The 16,030-nt window shown below is 39.7% G+C and overlaps 1 protein-coding gene across 4 annotated transcripts in view; it reads right to left on the bottom strand.

Annotated features, from left to right (window-relative positions):
• LOC134226072 (protein unzipped) overlaps nt 1–16,030 on the bottom strand; it is a 324,483-nt gene that overhangs the window by 84,446 nt on the left and 224,007 nt on the right. For all 4 annotated transcript variants that reach the window (XM_062706593.1, XM_062706596.1, XM_062706594.1 and 1 more), the window contains exon 5: nt 8,404–8,435. The gene's annotated coding sequence lies outside the window, so the exon portion shown is untranslated. The remainder of the gene's footprint in view (nt 1–8,403; nt 8,436–16,030) is intronic.

The raw sequence follows: 16,030 nt of genomic DNA, 5'->3' as shown, positions 1-16,030 counted from the left end.
GCGGTATACTACATATCATATATGCATACAGAGATGATAAGTGAGAGACTTGCTCTTTCTCTTTGGGATTCAATCCCTTCTTCTTCTTCTTATTGGCATTACATCCCCACACTGGGACAGAGCCGCCTCGCAGCTTAGTGTTCATTGAGCACTTCCACAGTTATTAACTGCGAGGTTTCTAAGCCAGGTTACCATTTTTGCATTCGTATATCATGAGGCTAGCACGATGATACTTTTATGCCCAGGGAAGTCGATACAATTTCCAATCCGAAAATTGCCTAGACCGGCACCGGGAATCGAACCCAGCCACCCTCAGCATGGTCTTGCTTTGTAGCCACGCGTCTTACCGCACGGCTAAGGAGGGCCCCCATCACACACCTGACGGAAAAGGAAGTGAACAAAAAGGAAAGGAATGTGGATGGGAGAACAAAGGGAATGTTTGGAAAAGGGCCCTTGAAGAGGGCATACAACGCATAAGCGTACAAGAGCTTATAGCTCCTTACCACAACGGGTTATGAACAACAAAATACTCTGAAGGTTCAGGTTTCTGAAGTCAATTTCACTAAATAAGTCTTTACCAAATATTTGGAAGCGCAATTGTGCATAGACTGGGCAGTTACATATTAGATGATAAGAAGTACCATAATCGGATTCACAACTATCACAAACAGATGATTCAACGCGTTGAACATTTGCCATGTGATAGTTCAGTCGGCAGTGACCTGTCAAGGCCTTGACTAAGACACTGCAATTCTATTTAGACAGATTAGCTAAATAGCTTGCTACTACCGGAAATGGCTCCCGGATGTACAATTTTGTTTGATGACATGAATCCAGACTACTCCAATGCCATTTGTGCTGAGTAACAGCTCAAGAGTTGATCAAAAGCTTCACCCAACACTTGGATATTGAAACAACTGGCTCAGGACCAATAAAGTCATGTGATGCTCCATTACGAGCTAACTCATCAGCCAATTCGTTTCCAGCAATGGAAGAATGGCTAGGTACCCATATAAGGTGTAACGTATTTACTGAATTCAGTTCCTCAATTTGAGTTCGACATGCGATTACTAACTTCGACCTGAAGTTGCCCGAAGCGAGAGCTTTAATAGCTGCTTGGCTATCTGAACAGAAGTATATTACTTTGCCCATAATGCGTTACTGCAGTGCAGATTGCACTCCACACATGATGGCAAATATTTCCGCTTGAAAGACAGTGCAGTGTGTACCCAGTGAGTGTGACTGTTCCAATCTCAACTCACGTGAATAGACGCCTGCACCTGCTCTACCTTCGAGGAGGGAGTCGTTAGTGTAACAAACAATGCTGTCCGACATACTTCTCTCCAAATAGCCAGATGTCCACTCATCCCGCGAGGGGAATTGTGTTGAAAATGTCCTTTAAGGAAAACTAATAACGAGTGTGAGATCACTTGGAGCAAGGAAAATTTTGTCCCAATTAACCATAAGCGGTAACAACGAAGTGTGTGTAGAACTGCGGTTTACAGGATTCTCTTCCATAAAACCGAGTACCCATAGTCGGTAAGTACAAGAAAATGCTTCTTGTTTGAGATGTATGTGTAGTGGAGCTAGGGTTGTTCCGATACTTCCGATATATCGGAATATCGATATTTTTGTTTCGATATCCGATATTTTTGTATCGATACTTTGCTTTCAATATATCGGTTATATCGATATTTTTGGTTCCGATATCGATATATTGAATCAAAATAAAGTAACACAAAAATAACAAATTGAAAATTATTTTGTGAATAAAAATGCTTCAAAATTATGATGGTTATGATAATTTTTGTCGGTAGCGCGGATGGTGTGGGGTTTGCGCTGGTATCACAAATAGTTTTGGCAACTCGACACTTTGTTCTTTGTGCAACATCTGTCATGCCGCTGGTCCTTGAATCCTTTTTTTTTCTTCTAATCTTCTTATTGGCATTAAATCCCCACATTGGGACAGAGCCGCCCCACAGCTTAGTGTTCATTAAGCACTTCCACAGTTATTAACTGCGAAGTTTCTAAGCCAGGTTACCATTTTTGCAATCGTATATCATGAAGCTAACACGATGATACTTTTATGCCAAGGGAAGCTGAGACAATTTCCAATCCGAAAATTGCCTAGACCGGCACTGGGAATCGAACCCAGCCACCCTCCGCATGGTCTTGCTTTGTACTTGCGTCTTACCTCACGGCTAAGGAGGGCCCCCAACCCCTGAGTCCTTACGTGAAGTCAATTAAATATTTGACGTGTTCCTATGATAAATAAGATAAATTACCTTTTGAAATTAGGAACAGATTTGTGAAAATGAGAATTTAGAAGAATTTGAAAACAGGAAAATTTTCTTCCGACATTCAAAAGAATGCCCCGTGGAAATTAAAGAGAATTTCCTTAAAATATTTCTACGGGTTTTCTGATGAAAATTTTGTTTTTTTTCTGATTGAAATTATTGCGTAAATTTTGAAGAATGCCCGTGAAAATCGTAGAGAATTTCCTATCAATATTTCAGGAAATTTCATGTCAAACAAAAAGATAATTTTGAAAAAAGAATATTCTAATGGATTCCGTGAAAATTCTGAATTTTCTTTGAAAATTAAATTAAAAAAAAATCCGTGAAAATTCTGAAGGAAGAATGTTTTGTGTTAAGAATCATAACAACCCGAGCAGAAATACAGAAAAACGTCAGTGGAATTTCAGCAAATTTGTCGAAACTTTAGTTGATTTTTTCTAGCGAACGGAAACAGCGAATGTCATGCCGAAAACGCTGCCGCTACCGGTTAAAGACGAACGCCGCCGCCGATGATTGTTGGACTGGCACATATTGGATGAGGTAACAGAAAAAAGTAATTTGCAATCATTATTGTAAAGGGGTAATACGGTAATACGATAGTAATTGAATAACTACAACAAATGTACTATTCTGAATATTCTTATTTCTGAAATATCATGATTTTCCGATATATCGATATTTTCATTTCAATATATCGGTGATATCGATACTTTGATTCGATTATCGTATCGAATCAAATATCGATATTTTGAAGTATCGGAACGTTCCTAAGTGGAGCCACGTCGAAGAGAACTTCGAGAGCAGCCGTGGGAGTTGAAGAGAACGCACCAGTCATTGCCATTAGGCACATCCTTTGAAGATGGCCTAATTTAGACTGAATTGTCCTCACTTCCCCCTTTTGTCACCACACAAGACATCCATAAGCCAAAATTGGTCGTACAACTGTTATGTAAATCCATTTGATATATTTGGGTTTAGGAACCCAAGTTTTACCAAAGGTTCGTCGGCATTGGCCATACACGCCTTTTTGATTCTGAACTCAATGTTAGGAGTCCAGGAAAGCTTTGAATCCAAAATTAGACCCACATACTTTACTTGATCAGTTACATTGATTTCAGAACAAAAAAGATGTAATGGACGAATACCATTACGATTACGTTTTTCCGTGAAAAGAACAATAGATGTTTTATTCGGATTGACCGAAAGGCCATATTGGCGACACCAACTTTCAACTACCCGAAGAGCGTTTTGCATCAGGTCGAATAAGGTAGTAATGCACAAACCCACTATCAATGTTAGATAGTCGTCGGCAAATCCATAGGTAGGAGAACCACCATTATTGAGTAACCTCAATAACGTATCTGCAACGAGATTCCACAAAAGTGGAGATAATACTCCCCCTAGAGGGCATCCGCAGACACTTAATTTCCTAATCGCTGCTTGACGTAATGTCGAGTAGAGATGTCGGTTTTTAAGCATCTGGTGAATCCATTTGGTAATAATATTAGGTAGCCCATGACAACGTTCGGCTTCCAATATTGCATCGAAAGACACGTTGTCGAAAGCACCTTCAATATCTAAGAAAGCACCCAAGCACGATTGCTTTTGAGCGAATGCTTTCTCGATATCGTACACAACCTTGTGTAGAAGAGTCACGGTGGACTTTCCAGATTGGTAAGCATGTTGATTAACATGAAGAGGCATGTTTACCAAACAGTCATCACGAATGTGATGAACGATAATACGTTCTAAGCATTTCAGAAGAAATGAGGTCAGACTGATGGGTCTAAAACTCTTTGCTTCTTCATACGAAGCACGTCCTCCTTTTGGGATAAACTTTACAGTGACATCCCGCCAGGATATGGGAATATACCCAGTAGCAAAACTGCATACTAAAAGCTTTTTCAAAACATGTTTGATATGCTCAAAACCTCTCTGAAGTAGAACGGGATAAATCCCATTCTCCGCTGGAGGTTTGTAGGGAGCAAAACTATTAAGTGCCCATTGAATTGATTCAGTAGTTATGATTCTACGTGCTTGAGCCCAATACCCATAGCTACATGAAAAGACATCAGGATCATCCGAAGATGTTATATCGACACATCCAGGGAAGTGCGTATCAAATAAGTGCTCTAACAATTCTTCATCAGAAGAAGTGTAGTCGCCATTTGGCTTGCGAATTTCGCCAACTTGGAAATCCTTGGATCTCGCAAGAATTTTATTCAATCGACTGGCTTCACTCAAATTGGAAACATTTGCACAAAGGTTTTTCCAGCCGGATCGTTCAGCAGATCGTAGAGCCTTCTTGTAAGCTTTGCGAGCCAACTTGAAAGAATCCGTCCCTGCTGAATGGCGTCTGTTCCAACTCCTTCTACACTGCTTCCTTAGCTTAGCCAAATCGGAATTCCACCAAGGGGTTCCTCTTGAGGTTTATACAGAACGTAAAGGGCAAGCTTCTTCGAAAGCTTCCACGATGTGCAACGTTGTAGTATCAACTGCATCATCCAAGTCGGTAGGAGTTTCTATAGAAGGTAGATGTCCATGAAATTTGGTAGAGAGCAACTTTGTGTAAAGATCCCAGTTTGTTGAACGAGGATTTCTAAAACGGAAGGTCTGCGAAGTAACATTCAAATGATCAAAGTAGATGTAGCGATGGTCAGATATCGATTCCTCATCTGACATATGCCAATTCGTCAACTTGTGACTGATTCTATTGGAGCAAAGGGTTATGTCTAACACTTCTACTCTATTAGATACCATAAAGGTTGGGCGATTGCCTATGTTAAGTAAACTAAGTTCGGTACTACTTAAGTATTCCATCAAGCTGGAGCCTCTCAGATTGATATCCGAGCTACCCCAGATGATGTGATGAGCATTAGCATCACTGCCGACAATTAGCGGAAGGCCTTTTGAAGTGCAATATATGACAACTCGTTTGAAAGCATCCATAGGGGATGGTTCATCATGTGGTAAATAAACCGAACAATAGACGTATTTCCTGACGGGGGTTCCGCCAGTTGCATCAATTGTGACTGCACATACATCTCTTATTGTTAGTTCAGAGATAAGTGTAGCAACAATAGCATTGTTAACAAGCACACATGCACGCGGCATTGATCGAGAGTTTGCCATTTCTTTACTGAAAGCAGCAAAAACCGGGTTCACTAGGTTACTTAGGTAGAAGCTACCCTTGCGAAAATAGGATTCCTGCACCAAAGCCACTTGGGATTTGCCATTTTGCATAAGTCTACAGAGATTAATCGTTGCTGTTCTTTTATGCTGAAGATTGATTTGAGCTATCTTAACTGAAGCCATTGCAAATTAAGATAATGCACTCCACAACTTCAGCATTAATATGAACAGCAACGATGAAACCAAATTGGTATCTTATCAAGAAAGTCAAAGACAAAACACAGAGTACAATGTGTACAACGCATAAAGCGAATCAATTTAGGTGACAATTTGTTGAAAAACTAAATAAAAACATGCTCATAATCCCACCCTTATTTCTCAAGTTGAGATTGAATAAGAGTAGCCGATTATTTCGGAGAAGCAAAAAGTCAACTACGCCATAGCTCCGGTTAGCGCAGTAAGGGCTAGATACTGTAAGGGGTGCCCTGGTGCTTCACAGGCTCCGTTAGCGGTTAGGTTCTTTTTAGACCCCCCTAACCATTCATTCGTAGGTACGGTAAGCATAAAGCCGCATCACACCAAGAATTTGGGGTCACCTGTATGGTGGCTAAAGCCGGAAGGGTACGATGGGCAGGACATGTTGCAAGAATGCCGGACAGCAACCCTGCAAAGATGGTGTTCGCTTCCGATCCGGCAGGTACGAGACGGCGTGGAGCGCAGCGAGCGAGATGGGCAGACCAGGTGCAAAACGACTTGGCGAGCGTGGGGCGTATCCGAGGATGGAGAGATGCGGCCTCGAACCGTGTATTGTGGCGTCAAATTGTTGATTCAGTGTTATCTGTTTAGATGTTAACTAAATAAATGAATGAATGTATGGTGGACTTCTACCACCGGAACAGGCAATCCGTAGCGTTATTCTTAGCCAGATAACTGGCTGCCGACACCACACAGCTATCTTGGCTGTTCGGGGAGAGAAGTTGACATTGACTTTACGTCAACTCTCAATGTGGCCGAACAGCCGAAAAAAACGATTTTCAATAAGTCCGTCCAGCTATTTGGCTTCGCCGACGACATAGATATTATGGCATATAACTTTGAGAAGATAGGGCAAGCCTACATCAGACTGCAGGGGGAAGCTTAGCGGATCGGACTATCATCCATAAGTGCCTCAGAATGAACTTGCCTCAATGCTCTATCACAAAAACAAGTTTAAAATATATATTAACCGTTTGTTTGAGAAACTGCATATGTGACATTTTTGGCCAAAATTAGTTTTTTATATACATATTATGAATCCTCGTCCAAAAATACGTACTCTGGCAAAAAACACGAAAAAAAATTTTTTTTTTTCAGAAATGTATGAAGAATTTTTCGTTTGTTTGGGAAACTACATGAACACGCACTTCGAAGAGCAATTATGAAGTACGGCTTGCAGATTTCAAACTGGAAGTGCCTTAGGATGTTGAGTTTTGCCAAAAACTATTGATCTGTATGGAAGAAATCAAAAGATTCGAATGTTTTCTCTGAATTGTGAAAAATGGATATATGCAGTTTCTCAAAAAAATGATTCAAATGGCGGAGACGAGCCAGCCTCGGGCTAAAAGTCTCCTTAATAAAGACACACAAAAAAAGATTCAAATGTATTCATGTTGCAATTTCTATACAAGAGTGAATGGCTAGTGCAATATGCTTGGAGGACACGTTCCATGGTTCCTAATTTAGAACGTAAGTGGAAAGGCTTATTTCAATCGAAATCTTTCCGCTCCAGATCACGGTCGTCATGGTTGTTCATGGTTATGCAAGTTGTTGCTGCCGATTGTTATGATGAAAAACATCAAAAGCTCTTGTAACGTTATTCTAGATTCATGATACCTGATAGCCAACTGCCCGGTATTGTAAATTACAAAACCGGGAATCATTTGAAGCGTATCACCATTCGGAATCGGTACGCTGCTGGTGCAACTGCATCAGCGCCAGCTGCATGGAAATGACACAGCGCTCGCCACAAATGCACGGAAAACAGTGATTTATGGCGATCAGTGATGGTCGGCGAGTTTCCACCACTGCACTTTGAGCTCTTGTTGAGTGATTGAAATTGGAAAACAAAAGCATTGCACCATCGCACAGATGTACGCTTACTATATTCGAATGACCAAAATCATGCATTATTAGATACTTGAAAGTTGAAATCGATTTTGATTGTTTCGGTGATCTAATATACGACGACATAAGATATCAGACAACCAATTTTTCACAGATGTATAAGTCAGTCGGATACGAAACACTTAAGATTTGTTTGCAATAGAATTAAAAAACTACCAACCCCGGTAAGAATAATTTGTTAAATAAATTCGAAAATAGTAGTTGATGTAATAGGGATAAGGATCTAAAAATGATGTTACTTTTCTCGAAGTGGTAGTCTACATTGCATTCGCCAATAAAAAAAAATTGCCAACCAAACTTTAGGAATATCCCACCGTGAACGAGAGGGAGTGAAATCGCAGCAGCAAAAATTCGCACTTGTTAGTCGTTGGGTTCGTCGTCTAGAGCACGTTTCGGCCATCTCGTAACAGGAAACTCTTCGCATCGCTGCGATTGTGATTGCTGGAGATGGCATAGCAGGACCGTTCTCACGCGCCAAGTTTCGTACAAGAAATGTGCATTTCTGCATATCGCTGATGCGCGCTCGCTACCGCTTGCAATGAGAGCGGACAAAATTTACGGCAATCTAATCGTCATAAATCACACCTCGGCAAGCCCCTTCAGGAGTGCACTACAGTGGCGTCGATTGTCCGGTGTTTCCGTTTAGAGGGTTGCTGTTCAAGTGCCAAGCAGATGAAATAGGAATATTTTGCCAACATACACGAGACTCGATTGACGATGCAAAGTGGTTGCTTTTGTACGGGGTTTTTCAAGTGATAAATTATTATTGTTCGTATATTTCGAAAGCGTGTGGCCAGGGATGAGTACCTACCTTATAGTGGTGGCGATGCACTGGAATTGAATCTGAAATGAGATGGAAATAGCACTTTTATTAGTTAAATTTATTGATGACTTGTTGGCGAAGCAACAGTTATTTGTATAACTGAAATTAATATTATGAAACTTTTTCGATTTGTATAATCAAAATAAAAAAACTGGAGATATGTGCTATGAAAATTATTTGATTTTTTTTGGTATAGCAAATAGAAAAAAAATATAAATATATTCTAATAGAAAAAAAAATCTATCACAAACGACATCTCTGATTCAGTCGGCGGAAAAAAATGATAAAGAGAAACGTGTAATGAATGAAATTCAATGATCGATTTCTAAAATCCAGTCCTAAGGAAGATCCATGTCGAAGTTTCACACACACTAAATATACTAGAAAGGCAAAAATGTAATCAAACGCAATATCGATTTGGATTGGAATGGATTTTCCATAACATATCTCTTTACCAATTGACCTTGAAATGTATTGATCCATTCATTTAATAATGTGAAACAATCCATTCGAGCGGCATCAATAAGTACAGCAGATACAATTCCACAAGCGACGTTGTAAGCACGTCGGCATGTACACACCAATATGTAAAACTGCATTTCCCGTCGTTCATCCCGTTAATTAAGTGAAAACAACAGCGTGGTGCAGCACATTGGCCACATCAATTGTGAACTAGAAAACCGAGAGATTGTTGACGTCATGTACCTCTGCCTGTACGGACGGGCGGTTTGCCGATATGGGAACAATTTCCATAAACACAAAGTACTCTGCCATCCGTGAGCAAACAACACCGAGCCGAGTATGGTAATACGAGTGGCGGTAGGGAAGCTCTTGATATAACATCAACGAAAAAAAACATGAGGAATGCCACGTTCTGTCTTTATGGAGAATAACATGAAAAATACGTGACATCATTTCGGTTGGCATTGAAATAGTTTAGGGTGATTTGATCAAGGAAATAGTTGTGGCGCGAAGTGCCCATTCGTTGCTGAACCACGATCGGAATGCTCAAGATAATCTCGCTCCCGCAATTACTATTTCTATTCGGAACATTCTGACGAGTCGTACAAAGTATAACCATGAGAATAACAATTCGAAAAATGTCCGTACTTGTGTAGGAATGACGGTATGTAAGTTAACTTTCAAGCATATCGTGACTAACAGACATATTCGCAATCAACCTTGGCAAAGAGCTGTCCTGAAACATGAATCAACAACGTAAAACAACGGCGGTTAGCGGCATGTGAAATTCAATTACCCACATAGCATTCGCTGCCAAAAGGCAGCATCGAAACACAACATGCAAAACTGTATGCTAATCTTTCACCCTCATCCAAGGGCAAGGTGAAACAAAACCTCTCTACAGCATACTGATGGCATACCTAGTCAAATAACACTGCGGATTGTGTTCTTCGCTGATGATTGCATAGATGGCGTAAGCACCGATGCCATTTGGAAAATATATGGTGACGAAACGCAAACATTTTCTGAATTTTGTGCTGAAGTTACTATGCTTATCGAATGAAACATATTGTTAGTAGTGATTATATTATTTTCGGAAGCTATAATTCAATTTCAATAAATTGAATCATATGCGTTTAAGTCATCTATGCAATCACGTGAAAAATTGCTTCCTATTCCTAGGGTTTTGATATTTATATTTCCATACAACATAGACAAATGCTTTTCTAGTATTTGTCATTTAGTAGGTATAGAAACTTTGGATAATCCTGGCTGTACAACAGCAAGAACAACCGCAGCACATTATTGGTAGTATAAATATATGACCAGTCCTCTGAGTTGGTGTATGTTGAAGGCGGAAATCAATAACACGACGCCAGAAAGTACAGCTCATTCCGCTACGTCAAACACCGCTCCTGCAATTCTGCTTTCTAGCTTGATGGCCTGAAAGTGAAGTGAAAACATTGCAATCGATTCCGTTACCGCAGCGTGGTTGATTGACCGCATAAGTAATTAATTATTAATAAACATTGACGCCATCGGTAGGAGTGTTGCTACATTACATAACTGAGAATACTGATTCATCCTGCATTATGACATGACTACCAATCGCCGGGGTTTTGCTAAATCGCATCATGCACCAATCAACCAATCGTAACGCACTATTTTGTTATCGTGTAGCTAAATGCAAATGATAACAACAGCGTAGTTGACCTGGATGACAAATTGAACCCATCTCTAGAACAAATTGGAGAAACTGTTGATGGTGTTGTTGATTTGCGTGGGAGTGCTCTCAGACTCGACAAATCGACGTTTGAATCTTTGTTTACAAAAACGGATAGGTCGTTTTGAAAATTTGGTATTGAATTATGACTATTTTCAATAAAAAAATGATTAACTTTTATGCATAAAAAGGGAAAAATGTGTTAAACTCATGCTTTTTATGCATAAAATTTTACTCCTTTTGGGGGTAGTCTCATTCTCCCGCAAAAGAGCATAAGAGCAAAGAGCATAATAAGAAATTATTTCTCCTCAAAAAAGCATACTTTCAGTTTTGCGTGTTGGCGACTTTTTCATGGTTCATGTTGCGTAATTTAGGAACAATCCTCGATACTCAGAAATGCCATTATGTATCGTTACGTAACCCGAGAAAAGCTTTGAGAGCAAATCAATAACTAATTTTGTTGTGAAATCGGTGAATTTTGATAACCCAGGTTGTTATACTTTTGGTCGTTTTAAAGGTTAAAAGATCAAAATCTATAGCAGACATATCGTACTGTGACATCAAATAGTTTATATAGATGAAAGCAAATTGAAAACTAATTTTTATGATGGTTTTCGTTAACAAAATAAGTAATCAATTTGATGTCATATCATACAATTAAGAAATTGAATTTGATGTCGTCATCAGAATATGTTTTCAATTTGCTCTATTTATGATATCAGACTTTGCTCGGGAACCTAATGACGGTCTTTTTCAGAACAAGGAGTAGATCTTCTGCCATGGTAACATTTTTGTAGTTTTTTTATTACTCAAAAACAAGTAACAAAAGCAGCAGTACAAAAAAAATAATGCAGGAGAAATTAATTATGTTCTTATTGTTATTTTGTTATTATTTGATTGCATAGATTTTGGTGGTAAATCGAAGTCACATAATCAAAATTTCAACCGAAAACAATCGTGTATAAAAATAATTCTGTGTTCAGGGCGGACTTGATTAGAAAATGGCTCGATTATCCAGGGTAATATTTTTACCCATCTTACAAAAATAGAATGTATTATCGGTGTGTATCCGTAACGTATCAAACATGTGCAAGACACCTAGTAATGATAGTGCCTTTCTCGCTTTCCTATGGGACTGTTCACAAATGACATAACTCTTTAGAGGGAGTGAGGAAGTCAGACCAAGCGTGACGGTCAGTACAAAAGCATTCAACCTTCCATAAAAAAGGGTTGCGAGAGGGAGGGTGGGGCATCAAACTCATCAAATTCAGCGTTACGGATTTTGTGAAAGAACCCCAAGGGAACGGAAATCAAGAACATTCATAAAAATGGTCCTCCGGAATATCTAGAATGGGTTCGTTTACAAATTACGTAACGCTAAATTTTGGACCTCCATCCTCCCCCTAGTAACGCTTTTTGTATATGGAAGGTTCAATTGGTTAGTACACAGAAAAAAAATCCATGGTAACGGTTACTATTTTGTAGACTACGCCATGTTTTTAATACAACCACAAATTTTCAGTTAAATTAACCACGCATTCGGACAAATTCACCACTGATTCAGTTCATGCAACAACATTCCACCAGGACCACAGTTGATTTTTACTGCGCGCATGGTAAAATCAAATGGGTTTGTTGTCTGTTGGTGCGTATTCTTAAGTTAACCCTCGGAATGGAAGTATCGACCGCAACATTTTTTGCGTGTATGAATCGTCCACTGCCTCTGTGAAAATGGTTCCTGATAGGAATCCGCAGGGGACAATAAGGCGAGGTGCGCAGAGAGCAAGGTGGATCGACTTGAGGTCCCTCCGTGGACAACAAAGTGGGCGACGTGCAACTACTGAAATAGCTGAATGTAGACGAATTTTATGCACTGCAAAGGCCTTAGTTTAAATAAATCAAATGAAATAAATTCCGTTGTTAGAATGTCAAATGGTGCTATGCGATGAAATTCATTATTTTTGTTTTATTTCATGGATGTTCCGGAATTTTCGAAAGGCCACGGTATGTATAAGCTACAACATCAAGTGCATACTCATAATATAGAAACAAATGCATCCGAAAAATCTTAGTGCTTAACGATAAAATTTAGAAGTTTTCATTTTTTTGGGATCCTCTAGATTTTCCGGAGGACCATTCGGTGTTTAGAGGTGTGTGCCGTCGCCGCCGACAGTTTATGGCAATCCCGTTGAAACTCCAGATGAAAAGCTTTTTTTTTTAAATTCTATACAATTTTTCGTTGAAATATTGCGTTGCGTTGCGTTGTAACGGAGTATTTCGTTGATTGCATACTATTGTCATGTATATTCTTTAACTTAGTTACTCCAACTAATATTACTATTTGGGAATTAATAGCAACCCAATTGGAGGTCAAAAATGATAAAGCATGAAAACTACCATTGCTGGCCACGCCCATCTTCTCCGTTACTAGGGAAGGGAAGGAAATGATGATATGACATCTACTTAGTGAGAGGTCAGCGACTCACCGACGCCCTCATAGATGTCAAGGAGTTGGAGGGTTGATAGGGAATTTAGTTTTGGAATATCATCATAAGCAAATGATATGATAAGTTTATTCAAACGTTGGGAGTGACCATGCTAAGAAATTTATGTCACTCCGTTTTCCTAGATGTTTAACTTCCTGGGACGGGACAAGGTATTAGACTTGCCCTGGCTAATAAGCCTAGGTTTAAGCGCCATTGCTCGCTCTCTGAAACGAGAAGAGAAAAATCATATATGGAAAACCCCTCCCCGCATGTGCTAATGTCAAATTCAAACTAAAAGTATTTATGTCAAGGATTGAGTGTACTTGTTGCCCCTCTTTGGAAGAAATTATGGAACTAACCCAATGTTAATCAAAAAAACTCCTCGGATTTGTTGAGGAATGCTCTGAAAATCCTCAAAATTATCCGAATCTTATTTTGTTGTCCCCTCAAAATATTATTTTTGGCAAAAACATCCGAGGGGGGGGGGAGACAAAATAGTTTTTAAATATTTATATCGGCCTTATTTCTCAATGTTCAGTAATTAAATGTTTATATGAAGTTGAACTATGGAATTAAATATGAATAATGAAGCAAATTGGTTTGATCTCACCGGACTTCTGCATATGTGGCCTTTTGCGTTCCAGGATCTACCCGATCTAAGCGAGTGCAGCGGTACCTTGCTAGAAACGAGAACCTCTTTGACTTGAGCATCGCAGTAAAGCCGCATCACATCAGGCATTAGACTTCTCTCGAACGTTTCATAGTTTGCCCTTAGTGCTTCATAAAGCCGCTGGAGATGATTGCAATGGATGGTCTCGTGATGCAGAACTCCTTTATCCAATATGTTCTCGCGATTCGAGTCCACACCTTGTCACATATATTACAAGTCTTCCTTAGAGATGCAGATTACAAGTACTCCAAAAAGCGTCACAGTGCGCCGAAGAACAATCAGGCACAATATTTCTACCAATTTACGCTTCACTTCCAGTTTTTGTTCACACCACTTCCACCACCATACCATTCACATTTGTAACCAAATTTCAGGAAAAGAAATAATCTTAGAATATAAAACTAATTAGAAACGTAAATACAAATTTGCAAAGAAATGACGGACCGAAAACAAACACGTATGTTCAGAACCATGGCATACTCTGATCCTCAACAATTTTTCGTTGAAATATTGAAAAAGCTTTTCGTAAAAACTAAGAATTTCGAAATCTCGAAAACACTACCGTTGAAATTCTGAGTAAATTTCCAATAATTAGGGAGATCTTTTTGCAAAATTTAAAAGAAAGAAAGATAGGATCACCATCTTTGGCCAGAGGTCACTCAGACTGAATACTTAACACTAAGCATTAGACAATGGACAGGACATGCACACAGCACCCAGTGAACAAGTGGAGCGTTTTCCACTACACGAAATGCTTTCTCCTTACTAGGGCGGGAATCAAACTCACACTCCATGGCGTACAAATACGCTTAGTTAGACGACTTATGCCACAATTTCAAGAAATTTCCCTGGTAAATTATAAAGAATTTCCTTCAGGAATCTCGAAGAATTATCTGCGGAGATTTTCAAGGATTTCCTGTCGAAATTCAAATGTTTTGACGGGAAGGGCCGTTTGTTGTTTGGCCGAATATGTTATTAATCCGAAACTCGACTGGCATAAAATCATTTGGTCGATTTTGGAAAAAACTCGTTTGATCCAAAATGTTGCTTGGCCGGACGATGTGACATAAGGTCGAAAACGGTGTGGCCAAAAATGTCATTTGGTTGAAAGCAACGTACAGGTGAAGAGCATACGGCCGAACTGATAATTTTGCCGAAAAAGACGTTTGCTCCGACAGCTTATTTGTTCGATAATGGCGTTTGGCCGAACGGGTCAACGTTTTTCGCCGTATAATCCGATCAGCCGAATAACAAATTGCTTTTCCAGCTAAACTACCGTTTCGTTCAAAGGGAATTTTCGACGACAAGGCCCATTCGACCAAACGACCTGTTAGGGCATTCGGCTTCGACTAGTTTGCCAAATGACTAGTTGAGTCATACCGCCAAACCATTTTCCACATTATAACCGTATCGGACAAATGGAAGATAGCTATCGGCTTAACGTATTACTCTCTAAATTCTGATAAATTTGAAGCATGCATGCTCGGTGGCATAGGCAAACTCGTAAACAATTTCCCGTGAAAATTTCAAAAAAATTCCCATGAAGTTCGATTATCGGAGGGAAGAGTTCGAAGAGTTCGATTATCCGGAGGGAAATTTTTCTCAGCACTCCGGATAATCGAGTCCGGCCTGTATTTGTTCCTGTATTTCTATGACATTAAAAATTGACTGAAATACTGTAATACACGTAGGGCCCTCCTTAGCCGTGCGCTAGGATATGATGATACAACTCAATTGAGACTGCCTTGTTGTGTTTTAGTTAAACTAACAACATGCTGCCCTACGAAAAACGCGCCGCCACCAATCGAAGTAATCGATTGTCATTTTCAACCAATCAGCAACCGGTACGATTGTGACAGCAAATCGGTACGATTTTCACTGACTACTTGGCACATCCTATCCTAGGCCGTGCGGTAAGACGCGCGGCTACAAAGCAAGACCATGCTGAGGGTGGCTGGGTTCGATTCCCGGTGCCGGTATAGGCAATTTTCGGATTGGAAATTGTCTCGACTTCCAAAAATGGTAACCTGGCTTAGAAACCTCGCAGTTAATAACTGTGGAAGTGCTTAATGAACACTAAGCTGCGAGGTGGCTCTGTCAATAATGTAATGCCAATAAGAAGAATAATAAGAATACTGTAATACACGTAAAATAGTCAACAAATGAATTAAAGAAGCGTCGAATAAAGTACACGATCTTCTAAGATATGATTTTACATGGCATTCCTTGCGTTATGTATGACGGACTTCATTCTTGCACGAGAACTTTTGAAGC

This window comes from Armigeres subalbatus, chromosome 3 (genome assembly GCF_024139115.2).
Source record: "Armigeres subalbatus isolate Guangzhou_Male chromosome 3, GZ_Asu_2, whole genome shotgun sequence".
In the NCBI taxonomy this organism is placed as follows: Eukaryota; Metazoa; Arthropoda; class Insecta; order Diptera; family Culicidae; genus Armigeres; species Armigeres subalbatus.
The sequence above is the reverse complement of the archived record's forward strand: the minus strand, read 5'-3'. Positions and strand labels throughout refer to the sequence as shown.